This window comes from Cyanistes caeruleus, chromosome 8, assembly GCF_971803275.1.
Source record: "Cyanistes caeruleus chromosome 8, bCyaCae1.hap1.1, whole genome shotgun sequence".
In the NCBI taxonomy this organism is placed as follows: domain Eukaryota; kingdom Metazoa; phylum Chordata; class Aves; order Passeriformes; family Paridae; genus Cyanistes; species Cyanistes caeruleus.
Window position 1 is genome coordinate 4,045,236 of NC_141708.1, and position 9,597 is coordinate 4,054,832.

Below are 9,597 nucleotides of genomic sequence, written 5' to 3' on the forward strand. Positions count from 1 at the left end.
AACCTTTCCAAATAATTACTGCAAGGGTAATTATTGATAATTGGAATTATCCCAGTGTCAAGCAGTTATCACGAATTAGTCCCATTTTTAATGAACTGATCAGTGGAAAATACAAACATTCCACTGATGAGCAATACATGTTTTTGTTGTTTTGGGTACATCTGTCTCCTCCCTCTCTCTTCTGATGTCCCACCTTCACCTTTCTCCTGGAGGCCATAAGCCTTTCCACAGCTCTTCCACAGACTGTAGCAGCTAAAGAAACCAAGAATAAATCTCTGCTTCTTCCAACAGAAATACTTTGGCTGTGGATATTTTTCGGGAAGGGTAGACAGAAAAATGAATTCCTGGATCAGCAAAGTGATTGGTGCAGTGTGTCCTTTTATCAGCAAATATCTCATGAGCAGCATCCAAGATGAGAACAGAGAATAGCCTGGTGCCTTTCCTGTGCCCCCCTGTGCCAAAACTGTGAGGTCACATCACCCCTCTGTGTGGAAATTTGGATTTGTCCTTCACAGACCTGGCTCCAGGAGTTTATCTGCACAGTGCTGTCCAGACTGGGGGATTTGAACCAATCCAGAAGCAAACACTGTGGGTTTTCCAGCAGAAAACAGATTTTTTTGGGAAAATCATATTGGGAGAAGTTGGGAACTTCTGCAGAAGGTTTTTTTTTATGTACACTTTATAATAATCCCTGTGTATTTTTAGCCATGTCAAGCTCCGTGTCTGGGCACAATTTCTTCACCACCTATGCTGATTTCAAGCTACATGATGGTGTTTTTACTGGAGTTTCTAAATACATCATTTAATTGGCATTTGTAGCTAATGATGTGCTAAACTCACTGCAATATATGATGTTTGTTTCAGACCCTTCCTCTGCAACAAATTCTGTTAAAAAGAGCCACACAGAAAATACATGTAGATTCAGGAGAAATATTTCTAAGGAGTTTGGCATTAGATTATTCATAATTTTCATCATGAAAACCAGGGTTTACTGCCCCCCAAAACACAGGACTTTTCCCAGTAATAAACAATGTGTACACTGTTTTTTCCCAAGCAGTAGAAACAGCATTCAAACAACACCTGATCTATTGTATGAATTACAAGTTTCCCCAAAGCCTGATTTAATTCACATTGATAATTTGGTTAAACAATAATTTCCAGAAACTACAACCTTTTAATAAAGATATTCACTGCTGGCAGAAATCTCATCCCGCTCTCTATTTATGCCTTTAGCACATTTTCTAAAGGTTCTCTGCACTTTGTTGCTTAATTATGCATGGTGTTTACCGTGCTCATTTTACAATTACACGACGAGGTGGTTGTGAGCAGCAGCTGCTCTGGGAGGAGAGGAAGAGCCTTGGATATCTGATAGCTCCCTGGATTCACTTTTCCACCCCAGAAATAAGAAACACCTTTGATTGCTCCTTGTAAAGATACAGAGGGAAGTCTCTGCAGATATCCCAGCAGCTATTGGTGGCTGTCACTCATGGCAACTGGTTAAATTTGCATTGTTACCTTGTTTTGAATGGAGATGCATAATGTGTTTATAATGGCCGTAGACACTCCAGCCCGTGTTCTGCCCATCAGCTGTGTTTGTGGCCAGATCCAGCACTGATATTGCATTGCACACGTGTGTTTTACCCCAGCCAGGCTCCCTTGATGTGGGAAACATCAGACAGCAGCAGCCACGGCCTCGCTGCTTCCCGGGGTTTGGAGGGGATGACGCTTCAGGTTTGCAGGAATGTCACAATAACCCCTTACCCAGCAAAGAGCTCTGATGGGACAGGGGAGAGTGTTGGGTGGTGGAACCGTGTGCTTGAGACCCCTGGCTGATCAGTGTAGCAGCTCTGGGGACAGCTGTGGCCTCAGCACAGCAGCCTTCCCCCAGTGATGGCCGTGCCTGGGGAGGGCAGGGGACAGCAATGTCCCCACAGGGTGGCTGTGTGACTGACCCCTCCTGCCATCCCTCCATCCTGCTGCCCAGACCCCTCACAGGGGAGCTCCACTTCACCCCCCAGCACGAGGAAAAGCTGGAATAGCTCACAGTGGCACAATTTCACAGGCAGGACTGCTCACAGGTGGGATAAACGGAGGGTCGCCTCCATCCAGAGCTGCAGGATGGGGCACAAATCCCCAAGGATGGAGCAGAAACCTTCAGATGGGGCAGGCTTTGGTCCTGGGGCAGATCATGCTGGGTGGAACTGCAGGGAGGACACAGCTGAGGGTTCTGCCAGCTGCCCATCCCCGTGTTTTATTCCCGTGTTTCCTTTTGCCCTCGCAGCCCTTTCCACCCCTTGTGCCTACACAAGCCATTCCTACTTACAGAAGGTAAGACAAATGACCAAAACTAAACTTGCCCAGAGGCAGATATACTTTTTCTCACATTAATTAAAGAAATTAGGAGATGATGAAGGCATAGCCACAGGAAATATTTCAGTTTTTATGTCACGGGCTGATAAATTTTGATTTAGGGGAAAGATTTTTAAATCTCGCATTGACAGCTTTCAGCACATTGCTTTCCAAAAGTAACCAGCAAGCACAACACCGACTGCTCCCTAGAATAAATTGCCAGTAGTAATAAAGCTGGGGCTCTTAATTACACTGGAACTCACTGTTCTTTTTTCCCTGGGTTTTCAAGGTTTGCTTGGTTGAGAAGGCTGAAATTGGAAACCTCAACTAGTCAAAACCTCCAGTTCAAGAGATGTCAGCCACATCCTTCAATAACACAGTGAAAGCATTCCTGTTGTTCTCCCACGTAGGCAAATGTCATTTTTCTCAAACTTTTCTGATGCCTCTGAAACCTATTTTTCACAATTTATGATTTTCAAGCCCATTTACATTCCCATTGAATATCAATAGTTGTCCAGAAATACTAAAAGGTAATGAGAAAAGCTGAAGGGCACTCACACATGGAAGAAAAAGGAGGCTGAATGTCTTTAATTTTTCCCTTTCCTGTGCTATTGACCAAGTTCAAAATTGTGAACGTTTCAAATAGTTTTAAACACACATTTGAAAGACAAGTCTTCACTTTATTGACAGATCTCATTCCCAAAAGATAAAACTATGGGGTTTTGTCAGTTTTTCCAAAGACAGAAGTCTTTTATTAGATCATAAATTATTGGGAGGACAGAGTTGATAGACTTCTTTAGGCTGATAATGTACTTGGGGAAAAAAAGGTGGTTTTACACTTCTGCAAAATCGTATTTAAAATATTTATATATCTATCAACAGAGACACTGAGGTAATTCACCTTTGGGTGAATTTGGGTGAACCAAACCAGCTCTTTTACATCCCAAATGTGTTGTCTTCTGACAGCTGTAGAGTGGCCTAGATTTCTTTTTATTGTCATCCTATTGAGCTCGCTACTTGCATCCTAGAGTCCCCCAGGATAAAATTTGGTAACATCCAGAAGACACATCCAGGAATAAAAATAAAAAAAGTTGAAGCTCTTGTCTTAGCAAATTTTCAGAGTGAGGTGGGTGAGATGTCACAGGACCAAGTTCCCTACTGGAACTAGTACAGTGCACACTATTAGGAAATGCACTGTACAGAGCTCATAAACTGCCCAGTCTGCTGTACACAGAATGCCTGCAGTCTCATAAAATGTTATTCTTTTGCTTTATCTTGTTAGTATCATGTGAAGCTTCATTAAGCCACCAGATGAATCATATAGTAATTGGATGTAATGAATTTAATTATGTAATTTCTTTTTTCATAATGAAACAAAGTCATATTTTACAAACAGCGAAGTATTGTTTGGAGTTACAGCTTTAAGCTGGAGTTTGGCAAGAAAAGCACAACTGGTGACTGATAGATCTTGTTTTTCTTCTCCCCTCTGTTTTTATCTGTCCTCCACTATTTGCATTTATCCAGGCAGGGACCACAGCTACACATATGTGCTAAACTGAGGGAATTTCATGTTCACAGCCTGTGGGTGCTGGTGGAGGGTGAACCACAGCACATCATCCTCAGTGGACGTGGTGGAGCCAATAACTGAGAGCATCTCATGCCTGGAGGAAGCAGAGTGAGGATGGCCAAGCAACACCACCAGAACTTCCCTAAGGAGCCTTCCTCAGCATCCAGCCCCTTCTCTGCACTGCTGGCCAGAAATGGGTGGGGGTTTTTGGGTTTGGCCCCAGAAGCTTGCAGAGGGTAAGAAATCAACCCCTCTGTCAGAGCAGGTGAGTAGCATCTAAGAATTAAACTCCAGCATCCCTCCTAAGGGAGATCCTTTCCCAGGAGCCTGGTCCAGCTGCTCTCCAGTGCCACCAAATCCTCTGTGAGATGGAAGGGCCCTGAGTCTCCCAGAGACAGCTCAACATTTCAAAAGAAGAGGTATTAATGTCAGCCCTTCCTTCCCTAACTCCCATTAATGACTTTCTGATGACCCCTGCTTATAATATCCTCCACCCTTCTCACTACTTGGCCATTGAGGATGTTCCAAGGAAATGAAACCTAATGATAAAACAGTACTTGAAATATCAACATCCCTGGCCTAATTAGAGCCGGGCCAATGGTCCCTAATTGCATAACTGAAATGCACCCAGTTGAGTTCTTTCTATTGTAACTTGACTACACGTCTCGGCCCTGATTAATAGAGCCAGCGCTGCAAACTAAAATGCGGTTAATTTATTGTAAGTTTTATTAGGCATATAAAAGGAGACCAGGAATTACTAGCCTTTCGTTGCTAGAGATACATTTCATCTATGACTCAGACCAGATTCTTCACAGATTAAGCTTGTTAATTTTACTTATTGCCAACATTCTTCACCACATTGCTGGAGCGAGAGCTACGGGCCCTTGTCTAGAGCGGGCGGCGTGAAAGGAACCGGGGGCCTCGGACAACAGCAACATTAACTACTTTGTCCTTTTAATTCATCTAATTACATGCAAGAAAAAAGAAACAGACCATTTGCAGGCTGCCTTTAGTTGCCTTTCTGCAGTGATGCTGAGCCAGTGCTTTTGTAGGCTTTTTGTTGTCTTATTAGCGAGCTTTTGTTCAGAGAGATGGTTAAAGCCATTTTCAGCAGCTAGCGAGATGAAACAGTTTCAATAAGGACACAATGTACTTGTTTAAATTACCTTTCAAAATGCTTGAAACCATTAAGGGGGAGGTGCTACAAATAAAAGTTGGATTTTTTTTTTTGTTATAATGTTTTACCCTAATAATAGCTTTTATTTTATTATAATCCATTAGTTGACAATATTATTCTATAGATTATTAGGCTGCAATTTTGTTATTTCATCACACTTTCAGCACTCACTCACAGAGCTGGAAACCACAAATCTCCGTATAATATGCTTTCAATTTTGTTAAAATATGTATTTAACCGGTTTGGCTGTGAAACATCCTGGTAGAAAATGTGTTTTTAATTCTATCCTGATTAGCGTAACAGTTGACAGGGCTGAGAAATGACATGATGGTGTCTTATTTTCCACTCTTCCTACTGTTACCTTCTCCCTGTCAGATTTTATTTATGATTTTCACTTCTCCAGAGCTAACAAGTCCAAGTGCACTCCGCAACTTCCACTAAAGGGAATTTATCCCTTGTTGAATGAGCATCACAGTTAGAAAATCTAATTAAAAAGAGCTGATGTTCCTGGTTTGCTGGCAGGCTAATAGCAGTGTGAGGCTTTTGAAAAATTTAGTGCCTACAGGTAAAATAAAAGTGTATTTAGCATTCAGTGGTCACAAACAGAAGGTGATTCAGAACTGGAGCAGAGGAAGGCTGGGAAATAAGGGTGGCAAGAATTCTTGGTTAATGGGGAGAAAATACATTCTTCTGCTTCACATCAGTTTCCCCACCTGAAATTGTGCTGGTGTCGGGGTTGTGGCACAGAGCCAAGCCTCCTGCAAGACATGGCTAAAATTTGGAATGAAACCCTATCAATAACAACTTAAAATCTCCTTTTAATCTGCATTTTTCTCATTCCTGGAAGCGAGCTTAGTGCTGCAGAGAGATTTCCTGTGCCATGAGCACTGCTGAGCAGCCAAGCCAAGCCATGACCAGCAAGGAGTGGCTCTGTGGTGTGAGCACAGCTGGGTGAGCTGGGAACTTCTACACACACGCTGTGTTTACGCTGAGTTTGGTCTGGTTGATCTCGGCCTGTGCCATGGGAGTCTTCTCACACTGCTCCAAACCCTTCTGCTGGTTTTGGGGTGAGTCATGGAGAGCTTAAATGGCCTTAAGGGGATGGAGGGCAGGGTTAGATGGGATAAGGAGCAGGAATTGTTCCTGGCAGGGTGGGCAGGCCCTGGCACAGGTGCCCAGAGCAGCTGGGGCTGCCCCTGGATCCCTGACAGTGCCCAAGGCCAGGCTGGACATTGGGGCTGGAGCAGCTGGGACAGGGGAAGGTGTCCCTGCCATGGCTGGGGTGGCACTGGATGGGATTTAAGGTCCCAATTCATTCTATGATTTTATAAACAGCAACCATCCAAAGACATTGCCTGTTTTTTAGATATTACTGGCTGCTTCTTACCCGCCAATCTCTTATTTTAACTTGAAGTTTGCCATTTTTACAAACCCCACTAAAACTGGAATTCAGAACACAACATTTCCAGTGTCAGCTGTGTATGTTACTGCAGCATTTTGTAGGCACTTTCCCCATGAAACAATCAGGAACACTATGGGGATGGATCAGTGGGAATGGTGGCATTTGGTTGAAGGCTGGATTTGATAATCTTGGAGATTATCCAGTTTTAATAATTCCATGATTTGGACAAACCAGGAGCAGTCACACTCTGTGAGGGAAGCAAGTTATAACTCATCGTGGTGCTTCCCCCACAGATCACCAGCACCCTAACACACCATTTGAGATCTAGAGACAATGATTATGGGATTTTAAGAAACGTTGCCTGTACCACCAGAAAACTGAGGCCTTCATCCAGGAAAAACATGAATTTTTGATTAAAGTTGAACAAACAAAGAAGGGAAAACCAACCTTGCCTTTCAGCAGACAAAAGGATGGATCAGGGCCTCAGCTCGTGCATGTTTTGTGCATTTGCTGAGCTGACTGCTGACTTTGTGCATCCTGGATGTGATTGCACTTTATCTTCTGCAGCAGCCATGAAATATTTTTAGATAAGGAATGGTCGGAAAGCACGTTTCCTTATTTTTCCTTATTACCGTTTGTTCTCCTCAATCAGAACTGGAACAGGGTCACATATATTCATGTTTTGTGAATTAAAATCTTCCATCTTCCTGTGGATGTGCCTAGAGAAGGCAGTGAGTTTCTGCTGTGGTGTGTTACATGATTTTGGATAAATTAATTTGCAATGAGACTTGGTGCCTTCCTCCAATGCACAGATTTGTACAAACTGGCTCCTAAGTACAAATCTGAAGCCACAGAAAAGCTCTACCCAGTTAAATATCTAATTCCCTGGCTGAATAATCCAATTGGGGAATAATAAATTTAAAGCTACTATATGCTTTATGGGACTTTAGGAGAGTTTTTCTTTTCCTTGTCTTTTTCACTACTTCCAGACAACCTAGAAAATAATTCAGTGAGATTTACCAGTGAAAATGAATTCCTCCATAAAATTATCAACAAATCAGAAAGTCCTCATAACCTGTTATATCTTAAATTACTGGTGTGATTTATAATATCTCAAGGAGAGAATATAATGTTCCCCATGATCTTTTCCAGACAGAATTTTTTTTTTTTTAAATAAAAAATAATAAAGCTTAAAAGTATGCTGGGAATCATGAATATGCTAAATGTGTGTGAGCAACTTATGGCAACTACAGGAGACTAATAGCAATTTTTATTCTCCACAAAATGTAACTCATTTCTTTTTAATGGTAATATGTTTGCTCAGAGTACATCTCTTCAGGCAGATAGGGGAAAAACTATAGAGACCTCACACAAATAGCTCTTTTGATATTCTTCCTGATAAGGCCACCCTTTTAGAGAACAAAAATTAAGTTTGGCCGTGCATTGTAACATCCATGTGTTTGACCATTGAACGCAATGTGTGGCCATTAGAAATAAAAGAAAAATCAATAGGGTTTCATTAAAACAGCAGGCAATCAGGGCTACGGCACTAGCTTAATTACAGTTTCAGTAGCATTTGCTTTAATTGGAAAGAATAAAAGAAGTGAAGTGGAGTGAATGAAGAAATTAGCATATCTATCACTGTTGTCACATTGTACTGTGGCCTTAAAGCACTGTTTGCTCTTTAGTATCCCCGATGCTTTGTGAGGCCCTGAAAAAATATGGAAAGGCAATTAGCAAATAATCAGATTGCTAATCCTTTGCAGTATTCTAATTAAAGAACTTTATAAGGCTGGGAATGCAGTTTTTAATCTTTATTCTATACAGCAGATATAATTTGCATCACCGGGGCTGGTGCAGCGCTGGGCTGGCGTGCACAGAACCAAGAAGAGAGGAAGGAGGTTGTGCTGAATCTTGGATGTTCAGAGGGTGGAACAGGTTTTCCAGAGAAGCTGTGGCTGTCCCTGGATCCCTGGAAGTGCCCAAGGCTGGGATGGACAGAGCTTGGAGCAGCTGGGACAGGGGAAGGTGTCCCTGCCATGGCAGGGATGGAATGAGTTGGGCTTTAAGGTTCCTTCCAACCCAAACCATTCTGTGATCCTCGGATACAATCCTGTGATTCTGTGCTCTCCAGTGCGAGTTATCCTAAAGAAAACTTTGTGCTGTCACTCAAAAAATCCTCTTCAAAAAGCAGCAGAGTCCAGCAGCCAGGCCATGGCCCAGGCCACACACAAAAACAACCTTAAAGATGAAGTTACCAAAAAGATTACAGGTATTTATGGTTCCATTCACTGTCACTCTCTGTCAGCAGCCAAATCTGATCTGGGGCAGCTCATTTCAGTTCTATCACAGCTCATTTCAGTTCTATCTCACTCTGTCAGAATTAGGAATTAAACTGTTTCTTCATACTCACAAAGACATCAGCATGTAAAGTGGCATTTTTACTTCTGTGCAGATGCCTCTTGAGGCCAGCCCAACTACTTGCAGTGAGATCACTCAGGTAGGCCAAAACATTATGTGGAAAAGCTAATTTATTATTCTCACTATTCCTGAAAAGTTAATTCAAATGTCAATTCTCTTCTTGTCATTAAATTGCTCATAAAGCAATCATGACTTTAGTGGATAAATTTACTCCTTGAAATTATTATGTGGTTATTTGGGGGAAAAAGAAACACGTTTCAGTTACAGGCCTTTCCTGAATCATGATTTATTTTGAACATTCTGTCTTGTTTTGTGTGCCATCTCTTGCACAATGGTCAATACATACAAGTTTTTGGGGTGTTTTTACCTTTTAATCTCTCAGTGACATGAGAGCTCAAGTTTCTTTGAGATGCATCACATTTCTATAACCCTCAAGACCCAATTCCTTAATGGATTTTGTATTGAAGGCTCCAATATTCAAATCTGAGATATTTGCAGAGCATTGCATGAAGCCACACTGGAGATCAGGGAGCAGAATCTAAACCAAAAGCTCTTGAGTGATCAACACAGGACAGCACCTATGTTTGTAAACAGAAATAAATTCCTAACTAATCTAAGTAGATGGTTAGAGTGTTTCAAATCACTCTCTCAGCAGTGGGTGATGTTAAATCCCAATTAAAA

General features: G+C 42.0%; 1 long non-coding RNA gene across 1 annotated transcript; it reads left to right on the plus strand.

The window, feature by feature from the left end:
- The first annotated feature begins 1,776 nt into the window (after positions 1-1,776).
- On the plus strand, positions 1,777-9,102 carry LOC147651828 (uncharacterized). Its single transcript, XR_015290060.1, has 3 exons — positions 1,777-2,078; positions 2,282-2,328; positions 3,874-9,102. It is a non-coding gene; the product is annotated as an uncharacterized LOC147651828 (long non-coding RNA).
- The last annotated feature ends 495 nt before the right edge of the window (positions 9,103-9,597 follow it).